The 22,141-nt window shown below is 44.1% G+C and overlaps 1 protein-coding gene across 8 annotated transcripts in view; it reads right to left on the reverse strand.

Annotated features, from left to right (window-relative positions):
- LOC311253347 (uncharacterized protein) overlaps positions 1-22,141 on the reverse strand; it is a 67,188-nt gene that overhangs the window by 29,044 nt on the left and 16,003 nt on the right. For 6 of the 8 annotated variants that reach the window (XM_084347253.1, XM_084347254.1, XM_084347255.1 and 3 more), the window contains exon 2: positions 10,167-10,230. The gene's annotated coding sequence lies outside the window, so the exon portion shown is untranslated. Of the gene's footprint in view, positions 1-10,166; positions 10,231-10,319; positions 10,339-10,412; positions 10,642-22,141 lie in introns of those variants that run through there. The other 2 variants (XM_084347249.1, XM_084347250.1) reach the window with 2 other exon arrangements.

The following is a 22,141-nucleotide window of genomic DNA, read 5'->3' on the forward strand; positions in this document are numbered from 1 at the left end:
ATTTCTGTACGGCTAGGCTAAGTACCAAACTATTTTGTTTTTGCTAAAGCAACAACTTCTTGACATGGCAAATTATAATTTTTTCATTCCAGTTTTTATATAAATGAATCAAACTTTAAATAACACGTTAAGTAGTGAACTTTACATGTTGTCTGATAAGAAACAGGCTAACGGTTTCCCCATTGTTTCCAGTCTTTATGCTAAGCTAAGATAAAAAGCTAGCCATAGCTTTATATCTGACAAAATATACAATATTGGTATCAATCTTCTTGTCTTACTCTCAGCAAGAAAGCAAATACATGTATTTCCCAAAATGTTGAACTATATGTTGAACTTTAGAGGTCAGAAGGATAGTGTCCAAGGCGAATGCAGATTAGAAATCAAAGTGACTGTTTTCATAAACAAGTGATTACAAGTGAGCTTCACATCTTTGTTCCAACTAGACTGACTCCACTAGTGTTTTTAAGATTGGTGAAATTCTTGGATTTGTCCGTTGGGGCTGAGCCAGGGGGGAGGATGAGTTGAGGCTAAAGCCCTGCCATGAAGAAAGACAGACTTGCACATTTACTCTGCTTTGGGACTACAGGGAGGTAGAAAAACAGAGCGTCCTGTTAACATTAAAACAGTGTGAAAGGGCCGTCAGGGGGTTCTGGCGCCAAAACAGGCAGTTGGACAGAGCGAGAGAGAAAAAGATAGAGGATGAGGTATAGAGGGACGCAGCAGAGATCCTCTAAACAGGAAGGAGGTTGATTTATTAGAGAGGAGAAAAAAAGAGGCCTGGGGTAAGAAAAGAAGAGGAAGCAGAATACTCAAAGGAGGAAAGACGAGGATTTCTACTAAAGTACAATTCAGATTTATTGCAAAGAGACATAATCGACCAATATACAATGAATAGTTTGGGTAATCATGTTACCATCTGCCTTCAATTTCCCCTAGTGATAACAGAAATTCAAAAAACATGTTTTTTGTCATGTTTCTTGCCCTTTTAGACTAATTTTTTTATATTTATGCTTCTGCTATTAATACGATTTGTGGTCATGCTTTTCATAATTGTACTCGCATGCTTAAAATTAAGCTTAATTGTTTTATTGTGGAGCATTGTTGACACCAAACATCCTCCATACTGTAGCTGTATCATTTTCTTTGTCTTTTAATTGACAGTTGTTTGGGGGTAAGGAAAGGAAAGGAAAGGAAGCTGGGGTTGATAAAAGGAAAGAAAAAATAAGTCAGAAAGTTATTTATCAGAATCCAGAGCGCTGGTTTGGCAGTATATCAGCTGTAATGTAGCCAAAGCTTTCATACTCATAATATCAAAGCTTTGGCTGGATATTACACTGATTTACTGTTTCCAAGAATGTTTTTTAAGGGACCACAGAGGTGGTTAAGACTCTTTAAGCCCATTAGCTTCAAGTCACAAACACTTAACAGAAATCGTGTTACTTAATTACAGTTTCTTATGGATTGATTGACTGATTTCATGTTTTTTTTCTTAATTTATGAGGCGTTGTTGTCTTAATTGCAAAAGAGATCACTTTAAAACACAGATCTTTATGCATAACTGAAAGTTATTGATAGGCATGAGCGTTTTTGGTGAGATTTAAATATTAAATAAAAAATTTTCTTTGCAAATGTCGCCTCAGGGCTTCCATACATGTCTTTTAAAAAGTTTGGCAATGACAAGAAAACAGGCACATTTTTCAATGGTCTTAAACATGCAGAGTTTCTGTTATGAGTTACTGATATGCATGAAAATAAGTTTCTGGTGAGTTTTAAATGTTTTGCACCAGTCTTTATGCTAAGCTAAGCTAAAAAAGCTAGCTATAGCCTTATATCTGACAAATATACAATATTGGTATCAATCTTCTTGTCTAACTTTCAGCAAGAAAAGCAAATAAATCTATTTCTGGAAATGCTGAACTATATGATGAACTATAGAGGTCAGTAGGATGGTGTCCAAGGCAAATGCAGAGATGATAGATTACTGAAAGTTACTGATATGCATGAGTTTGGTGAGTTTTAAATGTTCTGCACCAGAAATCTTTATTTTTGCTCAGATCACTTCAGGGCCTCCATACATTTCAATGACAAAACAACATGTGCAATTTGTCTTCAATGGACTAAAACATGCAAAACCACTGTTGGTACAGTCTTTTAATTTGAAGGAATGAAAAACCTTAACAGTGTGAAGCCTCCAGAACCGATTGAACAAACACATCTTTATTTTGTCTCTCCACATAAGTTTTTTCCTATAATTTGTCATAAATCGTTCTCTACGAGGAAGAGAGGTGATATTACAGTTTAGACAGGAAGTGGAGAGGGGAGAAAATAGTGAGCGGGAAAAAAAGACAAACCAAGGTCACACAGGAAGTAACGTCTCTTCATGGAGCCAGTCAGGGAAGAAAAAAAGAGAGAAATGGATGAGGAGAGGAAGACGTAGAGAGATTTGTAGTTGCCGCCCAGCCCAAAAATATCAGGAGCGTGATAAGAATAGAAGCATTGCACTGAAAACTATGCTTTTAACTGTCGCAGCAGTCGGCCTGTTATGAAACCAAAGTCTCGATGGACACAATTCATCTACATCTTCTTTGTTTTCCCAAAAGCTTGTGATCCTTGTAAGAAAACTAATTAACAGGCTGATGCAAGTTAACTGTAATCAGTGAAAATAACAGATTAATGAGTGAATTCCTGATAATAATTAACTTCTTTTTGATCACTTTCACCTTTTTTCTTGCACTAACAATCTGATTACGATAAAACTATCTGCAGCGTGTCATATCTAATCTCCAAACTCATTAATTGCAGCTCTTTCGGGATAAAACGCTGACGATTGTTGTCAGCCACCCGAGATGACCATCAGCTCCACCGGCGCATCCTGTGGGTCGATGTTTAATGGCCGGGCACAAACAGTGGGCGCAGGGGTTGAACAAACAAGCAATTTGTCTTGAGACTCTGGAAAACGGGAACACAGTTGACGACGCATTTCTTGCCTGACATTCGCCGTGACCTTTGCGTTCCTCCCAGGAGGACCGAGGCCAAATGGGTCAAAACAGAAGGCGAAGAGGGGAGGAGGAAGGGAAGAGTCAAGGAAAGAGGAAGGAGGGGAAGAAGGAGAAGGAGGTCAGAGGCTGACCTAATCCACAGATTTGACTTCATCATCAGAGACGAGGCAAACAGGAAATGAATCCTAATCTCAGCTCTGCGCTAAAAGGCCCGATAAACTTGCTGAACTTCGCCGAAAACGAGCCATGAGACGAGATAAAGGGGGGGGACATCACAGAAAAACGTTTCCAGAAGGATCTTGTTGTGTTCTGCATCACAGACAATCCTTTAATTATGGTGCATTGATCTCTGTCTGCGCTCATCCTGCAGAATGTTAATTATCCAAATCTCAGTTTCAGACGTAAGCGTACTCAGGATTTAGGAGGCAGAACACACAGAAAACACTGCATCAATCATCGCAATATGCAAGAACAGGACAAGCTATAGACTGATTATGGTGCTAAAGGCAGGAGACACACTTCGATAACCGGCTTCGTTGTGAATGTAGTTGTTGACATACTTGCTGAGGACGTTCACGACCTTTGCTCCAAACCGACAAGGGATACGCGAGGCAGCCATCATGCCGACGTGTCGTTAAAAGCATGAATACCTTCACGTCCGATGCCAAAGTTCAGACAAAAATGGATGAAGCAGTGTCGGGCATTTCCTACATCTTGACACAACTTTCGATGGTTTGCTTTCAGTGACAGTTTTTGGTCTTAACTTGTTAGTTTGGCGATTGGATGAATACATCCGCCACTGGTGGCTGGCAAGTTTTTTGTTTTACAGCTTTAACTTTTGCAATGTTATCAAAGTCACAGTTGGCAGTCGTATCGCAATTTCATGGTTGTTGGGCTGATGGTGGCCTGATGATGGCCTATTAGCTAACTAGAGTGCCAGTAACGTAGCCCCAGTTTCCTGAGGACATCGAATATGGCTGCCAGAGGCTGTGTTATGTCACTTGAAGACTTAGTTCTGTTTCCAGCACTACTCCGACAACCTACAGCAGGTGCAAGACAGGAAGTATGATTGTGTTACTTTAAATCACTGGGGTTCAAAAGGGGATGCTACATGGCCGTTGCTTTGTTTTTCTGTGCTTGCAGTCTGTTTGGGTCCGACCAGGGGGTCCAGTCAGTACACTTGACAGGGCCTTTTCGTCTGAGGTCTCCGCTTCCCCCCCCTCCTTTGAACGTGGCCCTCGCCCCCTTCTCCTCATCCATAATTCACCCAGACAGCCTCCTTTCTCCCCAGACACACTCCCTCCGGCCGGCGCTCGGCCTCACACAACAGACACACAAACACATGCATGTTTCATACATCAAAGCCACGAGGAGTTGTAGTCGAGGTGAGGAATATACCAGTGTGTCTGAAATATAATCAATTTCAAAATAAAACATAATTAAGAAGCATTATTTTGTTAATTTTCTTAATAGCTGCTGCGATAATGAAACCAATCTTCACTGAAAACTGCATTTATATTGTCGACTCTGTACTATTCTTCCGCGTCATTTGAGCGTTCATCACCATTTCAGATTAAGCGTTTATGGCTCCTCATTAGCGTCGTCACCGACTTCTCTCGCTGTGACCCACTGAGTAATTGCATCTGTGATTCAGTTCGCCCTTTTCTAATCACGGCTCTCCGTGAAGTCCTGACTCCTCTATTCTTCGGCGGCCTCCGAGGACTCGGTGCGATCTTACAGGTGTGCAGAGAGGGAGGCGACGCCGTTTTTTTCGTACACCTCCAGACTTTGCACCGACTACAGAAGGGCTAATGAGCAAAATCTCTGCCGGGAGGAAGGCTCGTTAATTAATCCGAGGGAAAGAATAGAGCAGGGATGAGCATGAGAGAGCACAGACACCAGACAAACAACGAGTGCGACTGTGGCGTGGATGTAAAGAGGGCACTGTGCAGCAGGGTAATGAGGTGAGCCCCCAAATGCTGCCGGGATCAGATCGAAAACAATGTCTGATAATTAAAACCTGTCTCCTAGAAATTTATATTGTATAATGTTTCCAACTTCACGCTCAGAGGACTCATATTAATCTTATTTACTATGTTAAAACAGAATGCAAAACAACTGCAGGACTGTGGGACAAGGTTCTTTTTATGAGGGAATAAAAAGCCTCATAAAAAAGTAATGCATTATCATTAATAAAGATCTTAAAAGGTCACAAATAGCTATGTCATTGTAGCGTTCATGTGTGCAGGGAGTCGGCCGTCTCGGCGAGAGAACAACTCTGATGTTCGTCCTGTAGCGTGACGGCCACATGAACAATTTCTAATCCAGCATCGTCTTGGGAACATGGTGTCCAGTTCAGGGCACATCAATGGTCTAAAACTGCAGCCACATGCCTCGTACTGTAGATTTAAAAAACCAAAAGCGCTCACTGCAAGCTCAAACACATGCGAGCAGCACTTTTTCCTCGCCGCGTTATGTAAACCAGGCAGGAACCAGGTGCAGATCTTTACGCCCCGAGGCGACAGCTGCACTTAAGAGTGGAGACGGGTGGGAGAACTGGTTCATGGTTATATACATGTAGGTTTCTCAGTGGCCTCGGAGCATTACACACATATTCATCAATCAACATGAGAGGACAAGGCGGCCAAAAATCGGGCCTGTAAGCTATGATTTTATTACTTTCAGCCTCAAGAATGTGAAGCGGCTGAAAAAGTGCAAAATATAACATTTTTAGGGTCGGCTGCAGCTGTTAGGTGGTAGATCCAGGTCAGTTTATACAATATAATTGTGTCTGCAGTGTTAGCTTGTGACATTCACGATGTAATTGTCATTATACAATGCAAAAAAGGATACTAGAAGGCACGCAGTAGAGCGCCAAGACCAAGTCCCATTTAAATCAATCAAGCCTAATCCGATATCAAATAAAACATATTTAAATCTACTAGATTCTGATTATTATTGTAGCTCATAGATACCTGCCACCTAAATACGCCAGATTTGTTGATCAAGATCCGTGCATTATTTCCTGGAAGATTAATGAAAATGGTTAAAAACACCCTAGCTCGCCATGTTAAAGAAAGTTGAGATACAATTCCTGGATCCATCTCTTTATCTGGATCCCCAACCAAAAGTTCAAGGGGTCTATTCTGGGCTGAGAACCATCCGCCATCCGAGTTGCGTGGAAATCTTTTCAGGAGTTTTTGTGTAATGCTGCTGACAAACCACCCAACCAACCAACCTACCACCCACACGACCAACCAACCAACAAACCAACCAACCAACCAACCACCCAACCGACCAACCAACCACCCACACGACCAACCAACCAACCAACCGACCAACCAACCAACCAACCAACCACCCACCCACCCAACCAACCACCCAAACGACCAACCAACAAACCGACCAGCCAACCACCAAACCAACCAACCAACCAACCAACCAACCAACCAACCAACCGACCAACCAACCACCAAACCAACCCACCAACCAACCAACCGACCAACCAACCGACCAACCGACCAACAAACCAACCCACCAACCAACCAACCAACCAACCAACCAAACAACAAACCGACCGACCGACCAACCAACCAACCAACCAACCACCCACCCAATTAACCACCCAACCGACCAACCGACCGACAAATCAACCAACCAACCAACCAACCACCCAAACAACAAACCAACCAACCAACCAACCAACCAACCACCCAAACAACAATCCGACCAACCAACTATCTACCCAACCCCCCACCCAACCGACCAACCGAACGACCAACCAACCAACCAACCAACCAACCACCCACCCACGCAATTAACCACCCAACCAACCAACGGACATTGGTGAAAACATAACCCTGTTGGTTGAGGTAAAACAACTCTCAGATAAAGGCCAGTAGGTCAAAACATTAGCATGTTTGCTGACATGGCCAGAATAAATTGCCAAAAATTGAGATAAGTGAATTTTGCTCCGACCATTTATGTGTGCTACTTTATTTTTCCTTGGGGTATTCAACAGTTGGTGCATTAATTATACATCAGCTCATTAAGCCTCTACTGCATGTCAAATGTTTAGACACGCTTCGGGTCTGATGGTCTTAATGGATAACAAATCAGGAACGCCACTTTTCAGTAATCCGTACTTCATCACGTATGATCTCAAGGTCACTCGATCTCTTTCAAAGGATCCTCCGACTTTCCTACATCGACCCGAAATGACATGCTGTCTATTCTACTCAGCTGCACCTGTCTCTGCGGCTCACCTCATCTTTGTCAGCACATTGACATCCAGCTGCGGACACATCAAGTATCACTTGTCAACATGCACTTCGGGGCATTCTGTCAAATCGACTTCGACGACCCTTTCTGGTACAGTTTCCCTCCGCTGATGACGCACATTGCATATTCATCTGTGATCGGCATCAGATGCCTTGAAGGTTAAAAAACAATCTTGGAAAAAAAACACTGGATCCTACGTATAACGCGACTACATGTGTGCATTCCAGGAATACAGCGATTCACGTTTCTGTTTCAGATCCTGACAGTTGGAGAAGTGAAGGAGGGAAAGCGACAGAAACAATGCCTGCTTTTATCACACTCGCCGTCTCTGTAACACCTACATTTATCTCCATTGCATTTCAAATGCCTTTGCTGACAAACAGCAGTTGGACCCAGGGGCGATTTTGACTCCACAACAATGTCCCTCTCACCCACAGTTTTTCCCTGCAGGCGCCGCAACAGTTGGTTAACCCAACCTCTGCGCCAAACAACGACCTTGCTCCGAGGGCATGAGCTTGGCAGAACTGGAAGAGACGCAGGGATAAAGTGGGAGAGGAGGAGGTGGAGGATGACTGGAGGGGGGGGCAGGACTCCGTTTGTGACCCCAGAAATGAGGACACGGAGAGGGAGAGGACGCGCTTGCCCCCTCATCCTCCACTCCTACGCCACGGCGTGTCATCCGAAGCCGGCTCCCAGGAAAAGACAGCTCGCCTCGGCGCTGCCCGGCAACCATGCAAGGCAGACGGAGACGGAGATAGATAGACGGAGAAGGGGCTAGAGGTGAAACGGGGGGCATGTCGAGATGTGACGGACACCGTGGTGACTTCTAGCACAGTCATAGATACAAACACATGTGCTGCAGACTGACAGGAATGGATTGGGAGGCAGAATAAACCGACAGCGTGCCCCCTTGAAACATAAAATGTCTGTCGCTAGCCTGCAACCTCCTTGCACCCAATTACTCTCCACAAAATGAAGGGCAGAGTCAAAGCTGCTCAATTTTTTTTTACATTTTATAAGATGTATCACCCTTTTCCACTGGTTGCATGTACGGTTTTGCTCTGTGCTCCTTCGTCCATCGTCCCCAATCAGCTCTGTTTTCAGTGTAGCACGGCGCAGCACTGCCTCACCTTACTTTAGATATTCGGACATAATGTTAGCTACCGTAACGTTAGCTAATATTAGCTCAGCAGGAAAAAGGGGAGACAGAAAGCTGCTAAAGCTAGCAGGTAGTGCATAATAGTCAGAGTCCGATTTACTATTTCTTAAAGAGGTCACATAAATATATCAACCAACTCAATAAGGATCTGCGGACATTAAGAGTAGCAAGTTATATTGTTAGCTACTGTAACGGGAGACTGGCATTGCTTAAGCTAGCAGATCGCAAATAACATTCAAAATTACAATTAGACTATTAAATCACTCATCTGAATCACTTTAACGAGGATCTTCGGATATTCACAGCTGAGCAGCAGAGACTGTTTGAAATGATAACGTTAGCTTGTGTAACGTTAGCTAACATTAGCTTAGCAGAAGTCTTAAAGCTGCCAAAAGGATCGATTTATTTGATATCTTTAGCTTTCACATGACATAACCAGCCATTTGTCATTAAGTACACAACTACACAGCTGTAACTACTTTTAAATGTAACGAGTATGGAAAAGAAGGGTAGCTGCTGTAGCTAATTATGCTAAAAGTGAGCTATATGCTGATAAAATATCAAGTTGGTTTAAATTAAAATACTGATTCATATATTTATTGGCAGTCAGACCCAGGTCGAAGAAAATGGTAGCCTACTTTCTTGATCAACCTGTTTTAGATCCATAGCATTTTATATTTTCCAAAGAAAAGAGTGTCTAAATCAAGTCTTACATCATTTTAACATCATGTTGTAGCACTCATCAGGTGTTTGTATTGTTTAAAGTCCCCCTTGGATGGAGCTAGAAAAGTACGACTGATCCCGTTTGACCCCATTCCTGTACAATCCTGGTAAAAGGGGAAGACAAAAACCAAATGTGAGACAGAGACAGAAGGGTGGGACGGGGTGGGTGGGAGACAGCTGACAGATCAAAACAGATAAAGGCAGGGACATGCAGAGGGAGGAATAAACAAGAGTGGGAAGGGAAGAAGAAAAGAAAGGGTGGGAGAAAAGGGGGAAAGACAGGAAGCCACTGTCGGCATCATCATCGCCACCTGCTCACATCAAAACCTCCCCCTCCGCCCCGAAACTCCTCCCGAGCCAGCCGTCCGCGAACTTGTGACAGCCAGCTCAGCCGGCGCTGACAGGCAGAGTAATATGTCCCGCGGTCTCGCTCAGCTTGGTGTCACTCCCACGGAGAAACCACCAACAATCTGTTGGCTATGAGTCGCTAACCACCAACGGCCACATGCCATCACGGCCTCTAATCGCAATCACAATCGGCGTTACTTCCAACTGAAATCATGTTTTGTTCCTTAAGAGCAAAACTTACTGGAGATCAGGGTTGTTATTTTGCTTCAGCAGCACTCCTCCTCGAGGTGATCCGTGCTGTCCGGCCGGGTGAATAATCAGCAGTGTCTAGACGAGATACGTCACAAAGACTAAAGGCCATCAAAACAGAGAAGCAAGCCCCTGGCTTTACCACAACATCAGTGAGCTCGAGTATGTCAGCAGATAAACATCTTGGATAATTAGAAATCTCTGCAAACAAAAAGCGGAGAGGAAACACCGATTAAAGATGACGAAACTGAAACAGAAAAGGGAAGATGGCACTTTGCTCCCGGTTTCTCCCAACAAAAGGGGGGATACTTTTTAATCGTGCGATAAAAAACTGACTCCCGAGCTCATTCTCGAAGCAATTAAGCGACACACGCTTGCCTCTCGAGGGAAAAAGCACAACGTCTTACCTGGCGGGGTGAAGGCAGACACTCCAGCTTCTGAGGACGCGATGTGGGGGCAAGGCAGCGGCTCCTGCGGAGAAAAGACAAGAGCACAAAGGAATAAGGATGAGGGGCAGAAAAAAGAGCGAACAGGAGTCGTAGGGGCAGCGCCACACTGACAGCGACGGCTGATGCTTTCTCGCCGGCGAGCCGAGCCGGCGAGCACACTGCTGCAGCTCACACAAACACACACACACACACACACACACACACCGAGCCAACCAGCATGCTGTCTCACGTAGATCTCCACCTCCCTCCCTCCCTCCCTCCTCGACTCTCCTTCCCCTAGCACTCGCTCTGCAACCAAACCAGTGTCTCCATTGCAATCGGGGAAGGGTGGCGGTGGTGCTGGTGGTGCTGGGGGGGGATGGGAGCGACGTCTGAGCTAGAAGAAAATGTGTGTATGTTTGTGTCCGTCGCATTAATTCATGTTTGAGCTCATCCACCCCTGAGGGAATTGATTTCCAAGATGAATCTCTAAAATTTCCAGAAGCATATTTCACTCTCCTCTTTGTGTCCGCAAAAGACGTCCACATTATGAATGCATGAAACACTCAAACATGACAGGGGGGAGTGTATTTGTGGTGTGTGCGAAGGAAAGGGGTGCAGGGGTTTGCCCCCCCGACGCTGAATAATTGCTCTGTCCCCGGTGCTCATTTGCAGGCATGGCCAACTGCAGCAGCGGCGCTGAAACAAAGGCAGGGAAAGGGGAACGAGGGGGGAAAAAAGAGGGAGAAAGAGACTGCAGAGGCCAGACGAGCCGAGCGAGAGCGTACGACTCGGTAGCAGCGAGCGCTGACTGCTGGAAGCCTAATCGCTCCGACCTCAAACCACATGAAGTGAAGAAATATTTATAGTCCAGAGGCTGACAATGGGCCCGGTCTTTAGCCATCCATCACTCGCAGCACCACACATGTCAAAGTTGTGAATAAATACAGAAATTATGAGGAGGGATGAATGGGTGCAAATGTGGAAAAAGCTGGATAAATCAACATAAAATACAAATTAGAGGACGGATTTGGATTTTAAAGGCTACATTACTCTGATGCCACGCGCCTGGTGAAGCGTCATTGATCGCTGCGATCGTTCCTTCTCTCCACACTGGCCATCAAGTGAGGAACTGAGTGGGTAACCTTTAAAAGTTATGGCCTTTAAGTATAAAATCAAGTTTTTGAGTTTTCTTGGACAGCCAGGGTGGAGACACTCCAGCTAATTTGGCTAGCATCACATTAGCTTTTTGAGCTAATTTGAAAATTTCAGCGTCACATTTTTCAGTTAAATCTTCAGTTTAAGTCTAATAGCTTATTACCACTTTGTTTATTTTTTTACCTTCTTCTGTTTTATTACATGTCAATGCAAAGATTAGGGATCGAAAAAGTGCAACCACATTTATATAAACAGAAATCTATACATTGTTTTCATTGAAGTGAAGTGCCCCATCGATAACTGGTTGGAACGTTAACGGATACTAACTTAGCACGAAGCTAGCAAGTGGAAAATGCTCAGAATGAATGGGCTGTTGGCTAGCTAATGCAAATAATTTTTGCTAGTTAGCTAACGTTAATTATTTCGGGTGGGTGGTTCGTGGTCGCCTGTCGTAGCATATCCGCTTCTTTTAAATCAATATATTAGAGGACATTTTGATATGTAGAAAAGGTTGTAGATTAGTCTTTAGCAGGTAAATAACTAGCTATTTTTCTCTAAAAAGCTAAGCTAAGCTAAATCGGGGGATATAGGACTAGGTGGAGGCGTAGGTATACTGTACTAGATACTATCCTGGATCTATATTGATATGATGGACAGCATTAACTGGAGGAATCATGATAACAGTGACAGAAAACTCCATCAACATACACCTGGGATGTTAGTGTTGTATTAACAACGACTTCTGAACCCATCCTGCAGACAGGAAATAAATTAACCCACTAAAACAAACCAGCATGACCAGACTGATGTCAAGAGACACTCCCCAACACGATCGCCAAACCTCACAGAGACCACTGAGGTTGGTGTGAGGCTGAATCATAAAGGATTCAGTCATACGGTTCCCAAAACCACTTTAAAAATTAGAGGAGGAGACGGAGTAGAGCGAGCCAGCCCACATCACATCCTCTCCCGGTCCCTTCATTAGCCTGTCCTGTGTCGGGGGGACGGGGGGTGGAAAGAGCCATCAGTGTGGGACTGTAATCAACCTGTCAGCGTCAGGGACTGGGTGATGTTTAAAGAAAGCAAATGAGACATTTAAAATGGCATCGACCAAATAATCCCGGTGTCAAATTGAATTATGAGATCATTTTCACGTTTGTTCAGAGGGATCAGTGTTTCGTGACGATCCGGGCCGCTCTGTGTTTGTATCGGGAGATTGGATTTTTGGGCAAAGAGATGAGGAGGATGGGGAAAAAACAGGAGGCTTGGGAGGGTGAGACTCGGAGGTCGACGAGGCGCAGACAGTCCTGTCAACGCCAGCCGCCTTTAGGGAGGCCTTTTGCCAGCACTGATTAGAGAGCGAGGCCTGGACCGGAGCTGCAGAGCCTGCTAGCATCGACGCTAACATCTAATCTCCCCTCAGCCTCCGCTGCCAGAGAGCAGATGCTAGTCTGCGCGCTAACGCCAAATCTCGTACGACTGAACTGTCGACAGACACAGAGAGGCTGGACGTCACCAGATTACACATTTTGTTTGAGCAGGACATATGGACAGTTCAAGATTGGACATACCGTTGGTAGATAAGTGATGCTGCAGAACAAGAGTCCACTGTTTCTGACATTAAAGGTGCACTATGTAGTTTTGGGGAAGATATTTTAATCAGAAGCCTAAACAGACGATATAAAAAAAGCTGTTTTCGTGACTGAATAAACCGAATAAATAAGCTGACCTTAAAGGACAAAACAATTTCACACTGTTTTACTTTGTTTATGTTTGGCGGACCCTGCCACCTTTCTAGCTTCAGACAGTGTTTTCCTCTGAGAACAGCTTGTTTATTGTTGGTCTTTCACTGTAAAACAGTAACATTTGTTCAGTGTTTCAGTGACTGAAGCGACACTTTCTCTGACCAAACCGGTGCGTCTCGTCATCACAGGATGTATTCTCTTACGTCTAATCCCAAATTAGGAGGTAGGTCAATCTCATTGTGAAGCCGGTTGTTGCCTGCTCCCCCCCCGCCCCGCCCCGCCCCCAGCAGTGAGATCGGGGCACAGCCAACTCACTATGATCGGGATTAGCCGAATGGGATCATCGTAGGCTTGGGTGTAATCTGCCTGGACCCCTTCATCCAGATTTGGAGCTTTCATAGCTGGTCAGGAAATTTCACTTCTGTTTGGTGTCTCAACGATGAAGCGTGCAGCCTCCAAACCTGGCCCGCATCACTGCAGTTTTTTAATGTCACACTAACTTGTTTTTCTGCAGCGTGACGGATAACAAACTAAGCATCGCCTGCTTCTACGGGAAAACAAACTGGTGCTGACTAATCCTCGAATTCATTAGCCTATGAGTCCCGGACTTGCTGGTTGTATCATCATATCCAAAAAGCCAGCTCCCAATCTGTCACCTCATCGGACCCCCGCTGGAAGCATGACTCAAGCTTTTTCTTTAAAAAATGCAGCATGAGCACAAAGCGAATTTATTGCAGGTGCTTGAGAAACACAGCGGCGGTGGATTCAGCCGTTCTGCGTCACCGAACACAAGTGGCATTAAAGCTGTAATTCAAGCTCTGTTTTAGTATGCCGCTGTATACTCTGCTGTGGTTTATGAGAGAGAGGAGGAGCGGCTGATGTGAATGCAGCTATTGAATAAAGATAAGGGTAGAGGCTTTGGGATGTAAAGGTGCGGAGGCTATGGAAAGTTGAGAGAAAGGGAATGGGGAAAGGTAAAGAGTGTAAGAAAAAGTCATTTTTGCATGATATTCTCAACAAAACCAATACTTTTCTTTAATTGGTAGAAACTGTAAACTCAAGATGAGCCCTGACATGATTGGTCAATAAACTATTTAGTCGATTGACAAAAACAATCACTATTTTTGATAATGATATGGATTAACCAAGTAATTAAACTCCAAAAAACACTGGATCCTACACTTCCCATCATGCAACACAGAACGTACTCAATTAGAGACTTCCTGTCTGTAAAACTCCCACATCTGTCAAGCCAATGCTGCCAGTTGTTAACATACATTTTGAGATCAAACTGTCAAATTCAGAGATAACCCTGGTGACATCACTATGACATCATCAGGGTTATATTAACAGCCATTACAAAACGACAAGTAAACTGATGTTTATGTGTAAAATTTGGGTTGTGGGCACTTTTGCTGTGAAAGTAAGATTCTTTCTTGAAATAAAGACATTTGTGAAAATATTAAAACAATTTGCATTCATGCTTTTTCTCCCGTCTACTCCAGCATATACATAAGCTTTACAGTCAATGCCGTGCTAATACTTTCACCCAGACATGGACCTGGTAATCGCTCGCAGGCGCATGTTAATGACTGAGGATTGGATCACCACCACAGCATTACAAGAGAAATCTCTTTCCAGCACGAGGCCGGCGTCCAACTCCGACAACAACTGCTCCTCTTGGCTGGAAATGGCAGAAAACACAGTGGCATCTGCTTGTTTTGTTGTTTACTTTAAAACAAATGGTGAATTAGATCAGAGGAGAGCGTGGAAATCTAATTAGCCAAGTCTACGCTGATCTGTCTGTCTGTCTGTCTGTTCAAAGGTTAGCAGCCACCAGTCTGTCTCAGGCTGAGTCAGCCAGGTCAGACATGTATCATTCATAACATCAGTGAAGGTTATTTATGATTCATTAGATGAGGTCATTTCTATAAACTTAAATTTAACCCACTGGCTCCGAAGCTTCCAAACCTTTCACTTAGCTCAATAACATGTAGTTTTTAAAGACGTATGAAGCCGTCGAAGGCTTTTACTCCTGTTGTTGTTTGATCATAAGCTGTCAGAGGTCAAAGGTGAGTCTGTTCAGAGCATCCAGACCAGACACAGGAGCTGATCCTCTCCATCCCCTCAGAGCCCTCTGCATATAGACACAACAGAGTGACTCACACTGAAGCCAAAGTCCTGTATCTTGTTGGAGCCTTGCACACACGCTCCGGTTTAACCGGTCACACCAGGATCGCACAGTGCCCGACACAACAAGTCATCGGAGATTCATGAGGGAAATTGATTTCTGCATCCTTGTTCCTCCCCGTGACATTTCTGCCTGTTGACTGGAGTCAAATGCAGCTTAACCACTAAAAGAAATAAATATAACATAAACAAAGTGTTTCTTGCTTGTGATAATTAAAACAAAATCTGCAGATGAAACAAGTGAAAATTGTGTAAAAACAGGTGACAGGTTTAATCAAATGATGTGATCATGAAAAGACAGCTGACATGAAGCACCTGAAGTAGTTCTCCTTACGGTGCACGATGGGGAAGACATTTGTTGAAACAAAGTTGATTTATGAAGTGGAAAATCTGAAAGAGTTATACGAACCCGGTGACGCCTATACAAGGATAAAGATGCAGCATGGAGAAAGATTTTATTGGCAGTTCTCTCTAACAAAGTTATTTGTGATTTAGCCTCTTAAAGTTGTTGCCTGCACATACATGTGCACCGCCAGTTAATCAATCTCTAGTTATATTAGATATAACAAAGGTTTGTTTGTTAGTGGTGGTCACATGACTCACTTAAAAAGCATGAAAGGACAGACATTTGTATGCATTTTATTATTATTTATTTTTATTTATTTTTATTATTATTTATTTTACTCCAACTACTACTTCTACTGTCAGGTGGCTATTCCATCTAACCTTGGTGTTTTTTTGTGGATATTACTATGGGGGAACCGGAGCACCCGGCGAAAACCCCACACACTCATGAGGAGAACCCTGCCGCAGCGCCGCCACCCGGCCAAACGAGCGTTCTCTATGCTTGACTCAAAGTGTTAACTCGTACATTCGCACTCAGACATCACCAGAGCTACTGTGTGGGTTAACGGTTTGAGTCAAGCATGGAGAACAACAACCAACGAAGCCAACCAATCAAAGACGGAGTATGGCGGGTTGTTGCGGCTGCAGTGTCTCTGGGCTCGTGGTGGAGCAGTGGCGGGGCAGCCCCTAATGTCAAGTGGCTATTCCATCTAACCTTGGTGTTTTTTTGTGGATATTACCATGGGGGAACCGGAGCACCCGGCGAAAACCCCACACACTCATGAGGAGAACCCTGCCGCAGCGCCACCACCCGGCCAAACGAGCGTTCTCTATGCTTGACTCAAAGTGTTAGCTTGTACATTCGCACTCAGACATCACCAGAGCTACTGTGTGGGTTAACGGTTTGAGTCAAGCATGGAGAACAACAACCAACGAAGCCAACCAATCAAAGACGGAGTATGGCGGGTTGTTGCGGCTGCAGTGTCAAGTGGCTATTCCATCTAACCTTGGTGTTTTTTTGTGGATATTACCATGGGGGAACCGGAGCACCCGGCGAAAACCCCACACACTCATGAGGTGAACATGCAAATTCCTCACAGTAAGGTCTGGGCACCAGTGCTAACCACTGAGCCTACACGATGTCCTAGGCAAAAGGTCTTCTGTTGCTCCTACCGGGGTCACTCATCCTCTGTAGCTGCTCTTCACTGTCAGTGTCACTGGATTTGTTCAGTAGAGTGGACAGGTGAGCTGCCACCAGGCTACCCTGCCGCAGCGCCGCCACCCGGCCTGTCCGCTCTACCAAACGAGCGTTCTCTATGCGTGACTCAAAGTGTTAACTCGTACATTACCAGAGCTACTGTGTGGGTTAACAGTTTGAGTCAAGCATGGAGAACAACAACCAACGAAGCCAACCAAACCAAACCATCTAACCTTTCTATTTTTTTGGGGATATTACCATGGGGGAACCGGAGCACCCGGCGAAAACCCCACACAGGTGAGAGAACATGCAACCGCCTCACAGTAAGGTCTGGCCTGAACCAGAACCTGACTGTGAGGCACCAGTGCTAACCACTGAGCCCATGAGTGACCCCGACAGGAGCAGCAGAAGACCAGGTGGGAGGTAGAAGTATTATTATGGATCCCAGACCCCAACTCTCACAAGACCCCAGCCAACATTCCCATGTGATTCTGATATTTGCGTTCACAAATATCGCCACTCAACAAAGCAGCAACTGTATGTAGTTGGCTTTATTTGCGGCAAGAGCTCGATGTTTTTGCTGCGTCGCAGTTTAGTGGTCTGAGGTTCAGCCCTCCTGGGCAGTTGCTTGCATGTATCTGCAGAGCAGTTATCAGACCTCGTTGCAGTTAAGCTGGTTTTGGAAATAGGTGGTAGGTAATGGGGGTCAAACGGGAACTCAATGGCTTCAATTTTCTGACGGTGAGCACGGTTTTGAGCTGCATGGTTCCTATTGTACTCCAATACTTTGACATTTTCTATTCTTTTCTCCTGAGCCTTTAATTTTTCCCCTTCAAACAATAATCTGTCAGCTTCCAAGTCAGTCAGAAGTTGGTCTGCTCGACTCTGACGCTCTGCTTTTGCCTTCAGCTCTTTCTCATGCATCACATGCACTCGGTGGGCAGAAATAGACTCCAGGAGATCTGCCTTCTTCTGCTGTGCCCTTGCAGCATTTCTCTGAGCAATAGCCTTGATACATCTTGGCTCCTCCTTCAGAGCCATTGCCGTGGCCTGAGGTTCAGCCCTCCTGGGCAGTTGCTTGCATGTATCTGCAGAGCAGTTATCAGACCTCGTTGCAGCTAAGGTGGTTTTGGAAATTGGTGCTAGGTAATGGGGGTCGAAAGGGACGTCAATGGCTTCCATCTTCTGACGGTGAGCACGGTTTCGAGCTGCATGGTTCCTATTGTACTCCAATACTTTGATGGCTTCCATTCTTTTCTCCTGAGCCTTTATTTTTTCCCCTTCAAAGAATAATCTGTCAGCTTCCTTGACAGTCAGAAGTTGGTCTGCTCGACTCTGACGCTCTGCCTTTTCCTTCAGCTCTTTCTCATGCATCACATGCACTCGGTGGGCAGAAATTGACTCCAGGAGATCCGCCTTCTTCTGCTGCGCCCTTGCAGCATCTCTCTGAGCAAAAACCTTGATACATCTTGGCTCCTCCCTCGGAGCCATTGCCGTGGCCTGAGGTTCAGCCCTCCTGGGCACTTGCTCACGCATCACATTCACTTGGTGGGCAGAAATAGACTCAAACATTGTCGTCGTCCTCCCCTCCCCTGTGATGTCCTGTTTCTCCAAAACATTTTGTTTGGATACCACGTGATTCCCTAAAAAACGTCTAGAATTGTTTGAGGTCCGGTTTTTGGCCAGCATAGGTGGATGTGGGGTCCACTGTGGATCTCTGATCTGTTGGTTGTTCATGGTGTTCTGAAGATGTTCGGAGTGTTTCCAGTCACTTTCAGTGGGTGAATTCTCAATACGAAGTGGTGAGACTGTGAAGAAAGTCTTGTTGTCGGCTTGGTGTACGAACCTGTACTGGACTCTCGTCTTTGTAGCTGGTATACTTAAATGTTGTTCGGTTCGGTGATGAAAGAACATCAAAGGCCTCTGGTGACATCATCACATTCCGCTGCCTTTGATCTAGCTTTGATGTTTTCTTTCTTCTTTTTCTTTTTTTCTGTGACATGACATTCCATCATGAACATTCTATTTTTTCTAATTTTATTGTTTTTTAAAATCTTTTCAAACTTTATTAACAAAACTAGACATTCTGTCTAGAGATTTAAATAATAAATTAAGTTAAGCTGCTGTGCATAAATACATACTGGGGAAGCACTCGCTGCAGATAATGTAATTAATATTTTTCTCATCAAAGATGTATTATTTCATCAAACACATCCCATCCGCCATTAATCAGGATGAAAAAGAAAAAAACACACAACAAGCATTTTGGCCCTGCCTGGCATGCAACAGTATAAAAACAAACAAACGAAAAATGAAATTCTACCTCGTATGCCGTTTGGCAATGCTTTTCAATGTGTATCTTTGTAATTAAAGCAGCATTACAGAACTTTTTTTTGCCTCAAATATAATTTCATGGGAATTAAATACCATTTAACTTTTAATAATAAACCTTTACTCATCAATTAGATATATATTTCATTTTGAAATAAAGTTTCATTGCATGGAAATGAAATGCGTGACTGACTGGGTACACTGTGGGTTTACTGTGGGAATACTGGGAACACACGGGAAGCAAAAGACTTCAAGGAAGAGTTTAAGATTGAACTTTTAATAGATATGACTGGCTCGGTTGGCTAACACAAATGTTGTCTCCTTAATAAATAATCGACCAAAAGCTCAGGTAGTTTTAGATTCAGGTGTTGGCTAAGAGCAAGAATTACACTGCTACAGACTGCTACCACACCGAGAGCTGTACTGATGTCATTAGCAATCATAGATAAACGTTATTAGCACCAGAGCTTCCTTATTATAAACTGCTGGAAGACAACCCAGTATTAAAACAATATAAACACGTATTTATCTTCTTCAGGTCCTCAACCAGGCAGTGCTATTCCTCATTGACTGAAGTTATGGATATTTTTAGCTACTGTGACTTCAACATCAACTGTGTGAACATAGCTGGCTATAGGTCTGCTTTGTGTCTGGCTACCGTGTAGCTCACCCAGTGGTGTTATCTCCACAACTATGGCAGCAAAACAGTAGCTACTCACCTGCATTAAGTAAAGTATGATTCCTGGAGGAGTCCAGACACAACTGAGATACAACAAGAAGCCGAGCTGCTTAAAATAAAACATTCGGAAAGTTTCAGAAAATACAATTTAATATAAGGAAAGAACAAATGATTTTTTAATGAGGTGTTAAATTGAACTATAAATAGGTCCGCATGTAGCTTTGTGTCAGCCATGCTAATGAAAATAGGAGCCTTTAGTAGTTTTTGGATGCTGGAGGACCTTGAACCTCCAGTTGCTCATTCAGTTACTCGCCGAGCTGTCTTTAAAAGTGAAACAACAAAAAAAGCCGTTGTCCGATGCTTCTGTCACACTTGATCCCTGACCAGCTACAACAAAAGAAATCCTCTTATGAAGCATGGATAGAGCAGGAAGTCTAATTTTGTCACCATGTGGTAATCATCTTATTAATTCCTAACAAACTGGTGCTACACATGTAAGATGGATCGCTTCCTGTGCTCCATTAGCTAAGCGGCTAATATAAACGCTTTAATGAACTGAGCTTTTAATCCACTGATAATAAACAGCAGAACATTTCTTTTTATAAAAAGGGAAGAGCGGGTGCCTCGATCATTTATTTACAGTCATAACAGAGCGACACAACAGCTGAACGCAACAGTTTACTTCATGATACTGACACTTGACGCTGGTGCACCGAGGCTTGTGAAAGAAGCTCTCCGGCACATAAAAACCTAAGTGGTTTGTGAAAAGTGCAGCTTTCCTTGTTTGCAGCTGCCAACAGCAAATAGCAGGCTGCTCATTTGCCAAGAGTGAGCGTCACACACACATCTCAGGGACCGGCTCGCCATTCACAACGGGCCTGCGAACACGACTAACAACGTATGTGGAAGAAAAAACGTCCTGCGTCCTTCTTTTGCTCCAGCTGCACCATTAAACATGATTCCTGTCATTTTACAGTAAAGTTACTGGCTGATTGGTTAAAGTGATTAACGTTGGTAGACTGTAATATTTTACAGTATAGATGGAAATCACAGTAATATATTGTTTCTACAGACACATTCTTACTGTGAAATACAGTATTTTTGGGTAAAATGGCATTATGATACTGTAATAAGCATCTGTAGTTGTTGTAAATATATAAATTTAATGTAAATGTATAGTAATATTACGGCACAGTACTGTGTTTGTATGTTAACCCCACCATATTGCTTTCTAGCATGTTATCCTGTTAGCATGTGCACCTTGTTGGACCACCTGTAGGCCTGTTTGCCTGTTGGTCTGTTCGGATATGAACCTTGTTGGACCACTTTTTTATACTGCGGCTTCAGAATATCGCTTAAATTCAAATTCACAGCAGCTTACCGTACCCATCATGCATTGCAAAAAGCATAATTATAGTAGTTTACTGTCAGAACTGACTGTGAAAACCTGGTGTTCGTCAACAGTGTGGACCTCCACTGGATACAATATTAACTGTGATGGATGAATGCTTCCTGTCTACCACCCAGCAAGACGTTCACATGCATGTATACAACGTGGAGGCACACACACACACACACACACACACACACACTCATACTGACAGGCTTAAGATGGCCTGTGTGTGGTTGTGTGTGTGTGTGTGTGTGTGTGCAACTCTTGGACTGTCATTCCTCTCTGATATAAGCAGAACACAGGAAATTCCTCAAATGTGAAATATGCCCTCAGAGAGGCCCGTTTAAAACACAGACGTGATTTGAGGGGAAAGAAACAGACAGGAAGTGGAGAGAGAGAGAGTGTGTGTGTGTGTGTGTGTGTGTGTGTGTGTGTGTGTGTGTGTGTGTGTACATGTGTGTTTTACAGCGAATACAGAGTGGTCTGATGCTTCGACTGTGGGGGGTTTTAGGGGTGACAAGGCAGTCAACTGTTTTTATGGACTTAAATAAATTTGCGCTTGTCTGAGGGCGTGTGCCTGCTTTACAATACAGAGTGCACGGCGTATATATCGACTGTGTGCCCGTGAGCGCTGCAGCTCGCGTCTGCCTGGCTTTACACTAACCACAGGGTGTAGCCGTGGGGCTTTGAAGTCGTCCCTGCACCCTGGGCTGAACTCAAACACAGGCTACCGTACAAGATCCCCACATTACTGCATGGAAAAATCACAACATGCTTCCGTACTCACAGGGAACACCGCCCTCCCAGTGCAACCAAACCCACGAATATTTCATTTATATATTACGTCAAACAGAGAAAAGTGGCATATCCTCATGTTTAGGTAGCTGGAACGAGCAATTCGTTGCTATTTTTGCA

The sequence above is a fragment of the Pagrus pagrus genome (genome assembly GCF_965226575.1).
Source record: "Pagrus pagrus genome assembly, chromosome: 24".
In the NCBI taxonomy this organism is placed as follows: domain Eukaryota; kingdom Metazoa; phylum Chordata; class Actinopteri; order Spariformes; family Sparidae; genus Pagrus; species Pagrus pagrus.